Source organism: Malaclemys terrapin, chromosome 10 (assembly GCF_027887155.1).
Source record: "Malaclemys terrapin pileata isolate rMalTer1 chromosome 10, rMalTer1.hap1, whole genome shotgun sequence".
NCBI lineage: Eukaryota > Metazoa > Chordata > Testudines > Emydidae > Malaclemys > Malaclemys terrapin.
This window is the reverse complement of record NC_071514.1, coordinates 21,110,595-21,123,209: the sequence shown is the minus strand read 5'-3', so window position 1 is coordinate 21,123,209 and position 12,615 is coordinate 21,110,595. Positions and strand designations below refer to the sequence as shown.

The 12,615-nt window shown below is 49.0% G+C and overlaps 1 protein-coding gene and 1 long non-coding RNA gene across 2 annotated transcripts in view; one reads left to right on the top strand and one right to left on the bottom strand.

The window, feature by feature from the left end:
- SEMA6D (semaphorin 6D) overlaps positions 1-12,615 on the top strand; it is a 302,415-nt gene that overhangs the window by 204,626 nt on the left and 85,174 nt on the right. The window lies entirely within an intron of this gene.
- LOC128844137 (uncharacterized) lies at positions 10,222-12,305 on the bottom strand. The gene is made up of 2 exons (XR_008446437.1): positions 12,224-12,305; positions 10,222-10,587 (listed from the first exon to the last, which is right to left on the bottom strand). It is a non-coding gene; the product is annotated as an uncharacterized LOC128844137 (long non-coding RNA).

The window sequence follows — 12,615 nt, the reverse complement described above, 5'->3', positions numbered from 1 at the left end:
ATAAGATCCTTTTTGGAAGACCTCAAAGTGTTTATAGGTACAGGCTGGGTTAGTTGTGTCACTGATGTAATATTGTGCTGTTGACTTCACTGGAGTTGACTCTGGTCCACTATATCAAGTACTACATTAGAGCTAGTCAGAAAATGCTGAAATTTAGTTGAAGAATGGAAAGAATTTGTGATTTACCCTCTTTTCCTAGTTTTCTGTCCAACACTGTATTGTCTAGATTTTATCTGACCTCATCAAGACTACAAAAAATGAAATATGCCTGTTGTGACAACGTTAGTGAGGCTGCAATGTATGGAATGAGCATAAACACATGAAATTGCAAAGTCCAAGATGGTCCACATGCATGCCCAAGAGATAAGAGGGACACCATTCGTTTCAACATACCATGAGCTTTGAGGGGAGTATGCAGAGAGGAAGTCAGAGGAAAGTTGCTATTCCCATTACAATTCCTCCTAGTTGCAACTCAGACTGTAGCATAGTGGAAAAGTCTATAGATGCCCCTCCATAACCAGATGGTTCACAAAACTACCATATGGGAAACACTCCCATGAAGGAATTGCCCTCTCTGAAGAAAGACAAACACAATGGACTATTTCAAAATATAACCTCCCTTTGTTCAACATGCTATAAAAAAGAATGAATCGAGACAACTAAAATCTGTGGCATTATTCACTCCTTACTAAAATGACATAGTTACTTTATGTGCAGTACTTTGCTTGTAGCTGTATTTATGGCACTACTGAAGGGAAAAGAATACTAGATGTACTCCCTATGGGACCATAAGTACAGCTGCATCTGACTAGTGTAGAGAATACAGTGAATGACTGTGCACTGGACATTGCTCTCACTATAATGTCGTATATTGTATAGTCAAAATACACAATAAAAATTGTGAATCTATGTCCCATCAATAGATGAGATATGTTATAGGGACATAAATGGAGAAATAAGATTTTTTTTTTTTTGCATTGGGTATATAAATGGGTATGTCCAAGAAAAATATAGCGGTAACAAGATAAAAATTCATGTTTGATGTTATGGCTGAATCAATATTTGAGGGGGGTTAGAGAAATATCCCAACCTTACCCTGAGCAGCAGAATTGTCAGCTAGACTTAATCAACTAGAATTTCATCACCTTTTAAAACTATTACTTTTGTTTTCTTAACACATTTGTGAGTAACGGTATTTTTAATAAAAGGGTAATTGTAGAGGAGTGCACCATACTGACTCACTGTTTCAAGAGTGAGAGTAATTAACCACTGGAATAATTTACCAAGGGTCATAATGGATTCTCCAGCACTGACCATTTTTAAATGAAGATTGGGGGTTTTTTTCTAAAAGTTCTGCTCTAGGAATTATTTGTGTAAAGTTCTATGGCCTGGGTTGTACAGGAGGTCAGACCAGATGATTACGATGGTCCCTTCCAGCCTTGGAATCTTTGACTCTATGACTAAGAACGGATGCATCTTTTACCTATTGCCAAACCCTTTGCTATATTGTTGCAGCATCGATCAGTGGTGTTACCGAAGTCTCTAGCCTAGTGCATCCTGGGAAATCTTAATAGATCAAGAAGATGGCAATTGCTGAGATCTAGGAGCTATGTCACTAGGAGCCATTAAAGAAAATGAGGCAAAGGGAATGCAGTATAATTTTCTGTGTGTTCAGGCTGCTAAGCATGTATATTTGAAAATTTTCATTCTCTCTCTAAGCAGCCTGCTGTATACTTTAGTCAGGCAAAACTTCCGTTAGCTGGACTAGGACTTTTGCCTGTGAAAGGAATGCAGAGAGAAGACTTTTTTTACTTTAAAATATTATTCAGTTAGTACATTAGTTATGTAGCAATTAAGTCCTGTTAAGATCAGTGAATCCTGGTATTTTCTGCCCTATACATTTGACTAATTTGTAACATGTGCAGGTGTCTCCTTTAGAAATATTGTAGATGTTTTCTGTTTATTAACTTGTGTTAATTGTTCAGGACCAATTCTCTGCCCTTCTCTGTTAATCTCTCCCTGCTTTGGCCTTGTGCATTCTTACAATATCTGCCAAAAGGCTGTCCCATTGCATAATGAATATCATTGCTCACACATATCAGTGTCATCCAAGCTAGATGGGAGATTTGCCTGTGTAAGTAACCCCTCTAACCTGTAGATTTTAGGGCAGGTTCTCTCCGCATTAGCAATCTGCTTGGTTCTGCCTGTTTCTGAAGGCCAATACTGGCCCCAACATGACTCAGAGCTGCTGCTAGGCACTCTAAGTAAACCTCTACTACAGGACCCTTAATAATAAAGAGGCAAACATATATCCCCTACAAAGCATACACACATTGTTGATTCATTATAATCCAGCAGGTATGCAGCCTACTGTGACAGAAGATATGGTCCTATATAGCCTCCCCATATAGCAGGGGTCAGCAACGTTCGGCATGCAGCTCGCCAGGGTAAGCACCCTGGTGGGCCGGGCCAGTTTTATTTACCTGCTGACGCGGCAGGTTCGGCCGATCGCGGCCCCCACTGGCCGCGGTTCGCCGTCCCGGGCCAATGGGGGTGGCGAGAAGCGGCGTGGGCGAGGGATGTGCTGGCCACGGCTTCTCACTGCCCCCATTGGCCCAGGACGGTGAACCGCGGCCAGTGGGGGCTGCGATCGGCCAAACCTGCCACGTCAGCAGGTAAATAAAACTGGCCCGGCCCGCCAGGGTGCTTACCCTGGCGAGCCGCGTGCCGAACGTTGCCGACCCCTGCCATATAGTATTACTTAGTGTTTGTATTACAACAGTGCCTAGAGACCCCATTTGAGATCTAGGCCCCATTGTGCTAGGTGCTGTACATTCACCTAGTAAAGATAGCCCCTGCCCCAAAGAACTTATTGTATATGGGTGGAATTTTCAAAAGTGATCAGCACTCCTGTAACTCTGCTCCCATTGAAGTCAATGGTAAAACTCTACTGACTTCAATAGAAGCAGAAGTAAACAAATGTAGCGTGCTTTTGAAAACCCCACTCCAAATAGACAACACACACACACACAACCCAACTATTAGTACCCGCTTTTTACTAATGCGGGTCTGAGGCACAAAGAGATGATGACTTGGCAACTGTCTGTAGTAGAACAGGGAATTGAACCATGCTTTCCTGAGTGCCAGAATAGTGCCTTAACGAGGGGCGGGCAAACTTTTTGGCCTGAGGGCCGCATCGGGTTTCGGAAATTGTATGGAGGGCCGGTTAGGGGAGGGGGTCGTGGCCCGGCTCCCACCCCCTATCCACCCCTCCGCCCCTGGGACTCCTGCCCCATCCAACCCCTCCTGTTCCCTGATGGACCCCCAGGACTCCTGCCCCATCCACCCACCCCCACTGCTCCCTGTCCCCTGACCACCCCTGGAACCCCTGCCCAACTGCCCCCTGCTGGCCCATCCAACCCCTCCTCTCATTCCTGACGGCCCCCCCAGCACCCTTGCCCCATCCAACCACCCCTTCTCTCTGTCCCATGACTGCCTCCGGAACCCCTGCCCCTGACTGCCCCCCGCTGCCCCATCCAACACCTCCTCTCATTCCTGATGGGCCCTCCAGGACCCCTGCCCCCATTCCACCCCCCTGTTCCCCACTCTCTGACCACCCCGACCACTAGCCACACACCCGCCCCCTGCCCACCCCCTAAATTCCCCTGCCCTCTCACCATGCTGCCTGGAGCACCGGTGGCTGGCAGTGCTACAGCCACGCTGCCCAGCTGGAACCAGGCATGCCGTCGCCGCCACAGAGCACTGGGTCAGGCCGGGCTCTGCAGCTGTGCTGCCCTAGGAGCTCACAGCCCTGCCGCCCAGAGAATTGCGCTGGTGGCGGAGTGAGCTGAGGCTGCGCTGCGGGGGAGGGGCCGGGGCTAGCCTCCCCAGCCGGGAGCTTAGGGGCCGGGCAGGAGGGTCCCGTGGGCCGGATGTGGCCCACAGGCCGTAGTTTGCCCACCTCTGGCCTTAACCATCATCTCCTATTAATTTCAACAGCAGTTCTGTATGTGTTGGCATTGTAGGAGCAGGCACAGGATTTCTTCCTTTTCGTGTCCCCTTTAGGCCACTTCTGTTCAATGATTTGTCTTTGTCATATATGTTTTCACAAGTAGGTGGGTGTGCTTTGTATTCTATTGTCTAACATTGTCCATTATTGGGTGCACTGATTCCTATAACTGTAAACCGAACACAAACAATCTATGAATTGCTTGCACACTTCCATGTGCTGCCATGGCTCAAGATGACATCTTTTCTGATTGCATAGTATAGCGTGCATGTTTTATTAATATGCAGTATCAGATCTTTAAATATCTTAACAAACACTGAAACGAATCATGACTCAATATTTCTTTGCTCATATTTTCTCTAGAGAAAAATTCTGATTGTTTTTCTTTCCAAAATGTAGATCCACAATTTCTCTGAAATATTACAATCTTTCCCACTTCTACACAGCATTTGCACTTGTCTCCATATGTTTATTGCTGGTACAATTTGTTTCTTCTGATATCATATTATGCAAATATCATGCACAGTCTCACAGTATAAATAAGGAGCCTTTCTCAACATTAATTTTTTTTTCTTTCAAGCTCTGCAAAGCACATTTCACAAACATAGTTGTTTTAAAACAATTGGTTGAATTGGACGATGAATGAAACAAGATGCAATAGAGGAAATTCCCCAAACTGTTAATCTTAAAGATCACAGACTAAAATATTTAACTTCATAAAATGGGACCCTGTGTCCTGTAGGCTGGCTAGGAGAACCTCAGAACATCTTGATCTGAAGAGAGGTGAAAATCTTTGAGTGTCTAATGCCTGATTTATGGCTCTGAGGAGATCTGTGGTTGTTTTTGTAATCCCAAACACAGCTGTTTGGTTAATTGGAAAGACCTTTTAATAAAGCTGAATGGTGGATGCTTTTCAAGTAATGCAATTCAACAACTGAAGCCTTACCTCAGAGCTGACACAATGACACTGCTTTGCCCTAACAGCATTGTTCATTTTAGAAACAAATGTTCTTCTTTGAGTGCTTGCTCATGTCCATTCCCATAGGGGTGTGCGCGCGCCATGTGCACGATCATCGAAAGGTTTTACCCCTAGCTGGGTACCCGTCGGGTCGGCTCTGGAGCCCCCTGGAGTGGTGCCTTCATGCTGCCACCTGCTCAGTTCCTTCTTACTGCCAGTAATGGTCATTGGAGCAACTTATCTCTTGCTTTAGCAAGTGTTTTTCCTAGTGTTTTTTTTTCCCTGCACATAGTTGTTAATCGTTATCATAGTAGTTAATAAGTTTCTTAGTTAGTTAGTGAGTAAGTTTAAGTTGGGGGGTTCCCCCCCCCACTAAGTTTTTCCCTGTCTAGGGCATGCCGGGGCTTGGCCCCAGGGATTCAAGCCATATGATAGGTGTGGTAAGCCTATGCCCAGAAGGGATTTGCCCGCTGCTTGTTTGAAGTGCCTGGGAGAGGGACATTTGCAGGACAAGTATAGTATTTGCAGACCTTTCAAGCCCAGAACCAAAAGAGAGAGAGACTATCGGCTGAAACTCCTTTTAATGGAGTCCGCTCTCCAGCCTCAACTGGCACAGAAGGCGGCACTAGCAACCTCAGTGCAGAGCGCACCAGCCTTGGTGCAGGACACCTCGGCAACGAGGAAGGACTTGCATAAGGAGCATCAGTACCGCTCCCCGGGGTGGAAGGCCGGCTCATCGGTGCAATACTGATCACAATCCCTGATGCTACATAAGAAGAAAAAGGCGGAGAGGGGCTGTTCCCCCGTCAAGAAGAGCACACAGAACACCAGTGTGGTGCATCCCACGCCAGGACACCAGAAGGTTGACTCCGGCCTCGAGGGGAGGTCCATCAAGTCTGGTGTCGATGGACTCCCTGGTACAGGAGGTGTTGGAGGAGGACCTGGACCTTCCCTCCACATCAGATACTTTCAAGGCCACGCGGGACTTGATTGACATGATGGCATAGTCCCCCACCTCGCATTCCCAGGCACCGGTTCAGTTGCAGACACCATTTCAGGCATGGACGGCGGCACCGATGGCAGTACCACCTATCTGGCACCAGGGCAAGCCCACCATGATTCTGGGCCATTCCCCATGGCCTCGGTACCACTCCCCAGCGCCCTAAGGGTCTGCCTCTCCCTGGTCAGGCTCGGACTACTCCTCCGAGTCAGAGGCTGACTCATTCGTGTCCCAACACAGCTGGTACCGCTCAAGATCTTGGCAACGGTGTCAGCACCATAGAGCAGAGAACCCCTCAGTACCGATGGTATCCTGGCTACCCCAGAGGCAGGGCCCGGGAGAGTGGCCCTTTTGGACACCTTGGGCCTATTACCAGGCCCAAGGTCATAGTTCCAGGGTGGCACCAGTAGTTTCCATTGTCCATGCTCCCTCCCCCCCCCCCCCACAATGTCGGTTGCCCCCGACATGTCCAGGGCTCCTCATGTTCAGACCCTGGGCATCCCAGATCAGGCATGTTGTCAGAGCTGCTAATGCCCACAGCTCCCACACGACCAGTCGCTGTGGATGTCCCTGAGCACATCACCAGGGAACCAGAGGAACCTCTCCCACCTCGAGCCTCATCTTCTTCCTCGCTGGACAAGGCAGTAGCGGGCACTACTACGTCCCTTCTGGCAACGGACATAAATCCCACCAGGACCTCCTTAGGAGGGTGGCCCAGAACCTCAACATGCAAACTGAGGAGGTTGTGGAGGACTTACTCAATGGTTGACATACTCACCGCGGAGGGTCCCTCCAAGGTGAAACTGCTACTATAAAAACTATTCAAAACACCATGAAGGTGCTCTGGCAGACTCCGGCCTCTATACCACCTGTGGCCAGGGATGTAGAGCGGCGTTACTTCATCCCTCAAAAGGGGTATGAGCACCTCTTCAAACACCCCCAACTGGGGACCCTGGTGGTGGATGCAGCAAACCACAGGGAGCGGCAGGGGAACTGGAGCCTGCCCCAAAAAACAAGAACGCCAAGAAGTTGGACCTCTTCAGTCAAAAGGTATACTCGACCGGGGACTCCAGTTTGACTTTCCAACCAGCAGATGGTACTTAGCTGCTACACATACAATTCTTGGAACGCCCTCTCCAAGTTTCAGGAACTGTTCCCTTCGGAGTCACAACAGGAATTTGCTGCAGTCTAGAGGAGGGCAGAGTGGTGGCTAGAACCTCCCTCCAAGCTGCTTTGGACTCTGCCGAGTCAGTGAAGCGGACTATGGCCACGGCCATTACAATGAGGTGTAGCTCATGGCTACGAGTCTCGGGACTCCCGGCAGAGGTCCAAAATACAATACAGGACCTTCCATTTGACGCTGCGGGACTGTTCACTGACAAGACGGACTCGAGACTGCACAGTCTCAGGATCTCAAAAGCAACCCTCAAATCTCTGGCAATTCACATGCCAGCACCTCAGAGAAAGCCCTTCAAACCCCAGCCCCCCTTACGCTTCTATCCAGGGTCCCCTTGGCAGGACTATAGTCGATTGGAGGGGCAGTAAGAACAGGAGGTGACCTCCGCAGTTCTCGTCTGGCCAGGGCCAGGGCTCCTCCAAGCAGCCCCCTCCCCCCCCCGGCTCGAAAGCAAACTTTTGAACGTGCGCCCGAGGATGGAGCTCCAGCCCAAGTCTCAGATCCTTTCCCTCCCTTCCGCCCTTTGTGAATCATCTGTCCCACTTCTACCATGCCTGGGCCCAGATTACTTCAGATCTGGGTTCTGAGCACGGTGGGGGTGGGATATTTTATCCAATTCTGTGCCCTCCCACCCACCTTTCCCATCCCTCTTCAAGGACCCTTTTCACGAGCAACTCCTTCTACAGGAGGTGCAATCGCTCCTTGCTCTAGGGGTGATAGAGGAGGTTCCTCAGGATTTCAGGGGTAGGGGATTATCCTCCTGATATTTCCTCATCCCCCAAGGTCAAAGGGGGGCTCAGGGCTAGCCTGGATCTGCGAAGTCTCAACACGTTTATAAGAAAACTCAAGTTTTGTATGGTCTCTCTGGCCACTATCATTCCTTCCCTGGATCCAGGGGACTGGTACGCTGCCCTCAAACTGAAGGACGCGTACTTCCATATATTGATTATTCTGGCGCACAGATGATTCCTGAGATTTGTGGTCAGCAGCCGACACTATCAGTTCACTGTACTCCCATTCGGGCTTTCAATGGCCCCTTGCATGGTCACAAAGTGCATGGCAGTTGTGGCAGCCTTCCTTTGCAAATGCAGGGTACAGGTTTTCCCATACCTGGATGACTGATTCATCAAGGGTGATTCTTGAGTACAAATGCAAGAGCATGTGGCGTTGGCACATGCCACTTTCAGCAGGTTGGGGCTCATTCTGAATGGGCCCAAGTCTACCCTAGCCCCAACCCAAAAAATAGAATGTATTGGGGTTCTCCTGGACTTCCCTCGAGCCAGAGCTTTCCTGCCTGAGTCCCGGTTCCAAAGCATAAGGGGCATCATTGAGAGACTCTGCCAGTTTCCTACAACTACAGCCAGAAACTGCATGAAGCTTCTGGGGCATATGGCAGCCTGCACGTACGTAGACAACACGCCATATTGTACCTTCACCCCCTCCAGACTTGGTTGGTGAATCTATACAGACCCAGCTGGGACTCTCTGGACAGACTTATTACTCTCCCACCCCCGATTCTCAAGTCCCTCAGCTGGTAACTACAACCTCAGGTGGTCTGTGTGGGAGTGCCCTTCGCCAAGCCTCAGCCCTCACTGTTGCTGGTCACAGATACATTGGAGATGGGCTGGGGAGCACACCTGGGCAGTATCAGAACTCAAGGCCTGTGGTCACAACTAGAACTATCGCTGCATATCAATGTCAGAGAGCTGAGAGCCGTTCGCCTGGCTTGCCAGACGTTCTAGGCCCATCTTCAAGGCAAGTGTTGTCCGTCATCACTGAGACACACCACAGTGATGTTCTATATAAACAAACGGTGGTGCTCGCTCCTCTCCCCTGTGCCAGGAAGCTTTCTGACTGTGGGACTTCTGCATCGCACACTCCATCCAGCTACAGGCCTCATATCTGCCAGGAACAGAGAACGAACTAGTGGACCATCTCAGACGCTCGTTCAACACTCACGTGTGGTCACTCAGAGCAGACATTGCCCTTTCCGTCTTCCAGAGGTGGGGCTATCCCTACATGGATCTGTTTGCTATGCGTAGCAACAGAAAGAGTCAGCTGTTCTGCTCCTTTCGGAACCACAGCCATAGCGGACGCCTTTCACCTACCATGGATAACTCACCTGCTATATGCGTTCCTGCCCTTCTCTCTCATACACAAGGTCCTCCTCAAGGTCCGGCAGGACAGAGCTTCAGTGATCCTCATAGCACCAGCGTGGCCCCACCAGCACTGGTTCACCACATTGCTGAACCTATCAGTGGACAGGCCAGTAGCCCTTCCTATGCTCCCGAATCTCATCACGCAGGACCACGGTCAACTACAGCATTTCAACTTGGAGTCCCTCCATCTCATGGCGTGGAAACTCCATGGCTGAACCTGCTTCAACTACAGTGTTTGGGACCTGTTAGGGAAGTCCTGTTGGGGAGCAGGAAACCCTCTACTCACACAACGTACCTGGTGAAGTGGAGGCATTTCTCCATTTGGTCCCTACAGAAAGGTACCTCCCTGCAACAAGCCCCTATTTCCCTTGTCCTAGACTACCTTCTGTACCTGAAACAGGGTTTGGCAATGTCATCTATAAGGTGCACCTGGCTGTCATCTTGGCGTTCCACCCAGCCATGGTGGGTAGGTCAGTCTTTGGACATCCCATGGTTGTTCGGTTTCTCAAGGGCTTGGACAGGCTTTTTCCACAGGTGCGGCAGCCCGTTCCCCAGTGGGATCTCAACCTGGTTCTCTCCAGACTTATGGGGCCCCCCTTCGAGCCCATGGCAACCTGCCCTCTATCCTACCTGTCCTGGAAGGTGGTTTTTTTCTGGTGGCCATAACCTCAGGCAGAAGGGTCTTTGAACTCAGAGCGCTGACTTATGAGGCCGCCCTACACAGTTTTTTATAAAGACGAGGTGCAGCTACACCCACACCTAGTGTTCCTACCCAAGGTAGTCTCACACTTTCATGTAAACCAGGAAATAGTTCTACCAGTATTCTTTCCTAAACCTCATGCCAGCAACAGACAGCAAGTACTCCATTCTCTGGACATAAGGCGTGCCCTAGCCTTCTACATTAAGCACGCAAAGCCATTTCGTAAGTCACCACAGCTCTTTATTGCAATCGCTGAAAGGATGAAAGGGCTTCCCATCTCATTTCAGCACATTTCATTGTGGAGCACGTCCTGCATCAGAACGTGCTATGACCTGGTTAAGATTCTAGCCCCAGCATTAACGGTGCACTCCGCAAGAGCACAGGCTTCTTCCGCCGCATTCCTTGTGCAAGTCCCTATTCAGGACATATGCAAGGCAGCAACATGGTCTTCCACCCACACCTTCATGTCGCACTATGCCATCACTCAGCAGGTGAGAGACGATGCGGCCTTCGGCAGGGCAGTACTTCAGTCTGCAGCTCAGAGAACTCTGACCCCTCCTCCGTGGAAACTGCTTGGGAGTCACCTATTGGAATGGACATGAGCAAGCACTCGAAGAAGAAAAAACGGTTACTTACCATCTCATAACTGTTGTTCTTTGAGATGTGTTGCTTGTGTCCGTTCCAAATCCTGCCCGCCTCCCCTCTATCGGAATATTCTGGCAAGAAGGATCTGAGCAGGCGGTGGGGTTGGCAGGGGACTATATACACCGCCATGAAAGTGCCACTCCGGGGGGGCTCAACAGCCGAACCGACAGGTACCGCTAGGGTAAAACCTTCAAACGATCGTACACGTGGTGCGTGCACACACCGGTTGGAATGGACATGAGCAACACATCTCGAAGAACAACAGTTACAAGATGGTAAGTAACCGTTTTTTCAGCTTTATACTTTTTCCGAAGGATGTCAAGATGCAGATACTGGTAAAAATGACATTCATTTTATTATCACCAAGATCAATGTCAACATACCTAGTTTTAAATGATGTGTCAAGCAGTTTGTGCTAAAGTGGAGCCTAGCAGCATCTCCCACTAGGCCCACCCAGGTGAGGATTGCTGAGGCAGTACAAAAGTGCAGGGTTAAACCTAGGTCAGAATAGCTTTCTTTCATATTGCATGTGCCAGCTCGCTCTATGACTGTAAGCCTGTTATCGCCAGCCAAAGTTTTGTTTTCACTCATATCCACACATATCTAAAGTCCAACCCTGCAAATACTTGCTCACACAAGTAACTTTTATTAGTGTGAGAAGTCCCTTTCAAAGCAATGGGACTACTTTCACTACACCCAGCACTGTGTGATCTGTTCTGCATTCTGTAAACAAACGCTCATACATTCAGTCACTTTATTTGTATATGTTAATCTTTTCCAATATTAAGAATGTTCTGGTAGAAAAGTTTTTCCGCTCCAAAGATTGTCAGCCTTAATGCATAAGAAGCAAGAACAAAGTCAACATGAAGGCTAATGTATTTGAACACATGGCCCTAGGACCTGTTACTCCTTTATCTGATTGATGTAGTAATATGAAAGAAGCACTACAGCACAGAAGAAGCAATATTAACCCAGCAAAAGGACCCTTTTTTATTTTAAAGAAATACACTGTACATGTATTGAGTTTTCCAAAGTATTCCAGATAGTTTTTTGAGGAAGTGTTAAGGGTAATTTTAAACTAAAATATTATTATTGTTTAAACTGTATTTTAATGTCATTGAAAGCTTTTTCCATTGTAAATCTAACTTTAGAGGAAAGAATCTGTTTTTACAGGAATGCTCTGTAGTATACAGGTTAAGTGAGATAACAGTGAGTAGAGAGAGATGTGTGATTCAGGGCAGTTTCAATTTACAAAGAGTTGGTATACTTTTTTTTAAAAAGTGGTTCAGCATATGTAGGCTCCCATCTCCAAAATTTTGTTGTGGATCTTGTACATACCCAAAAACTCAAAGCAAAAGTTAGTTGATGCCATCAAGTTTTTGCCTGGTGACAAAACCAAGTGAAATAAGTCAGTTGCCTATACTTCCACCAGGAACCATAAATTAATACAGGTTTGCACAAAAGTCAACTTTATTTCTTGTATATAAGCCAGGGGTCTCAAACACGCGGCCCGCGGGGTGATTTTCTGTGGCCCACGAGCCCCTCCCAGCCCCCCTGCCCTTCCCCAGTGTTTACCAGAGCAGCAGCTGGACGTGCACCGGGAGCAGGGCAGGCTCCCTGCCTGCCTGCCCTGCGCAGCTCCGGGAGGAGGCTGGAACATGGAGAAGGGGGGGCGGAGGGGCTGTGTGTGGCTGTTGCTTTAGGCAGCGCCCCCAGCAGCTCCCATTGGCCAGGAACCGGGAATCACGGCCGATGGGAGCTGCTGGAGTCAGTGCCTCAAGCAACAGAAACACACAGCCCCTCCGCCCCCCCTTTCCCACGTTCCAGCCTCTTGCGGGGGCAGGGCAGGCAGACAGGCATGCAGGGAGCCTGCCCTGCCTCTGGTACGGGCCGGGCCAGATCCTGCCCACCGAGCCCCTCCTGCAGCCGAACCCCCAGCCCTGAGCCCCCTGCCTCACCCCGCACCC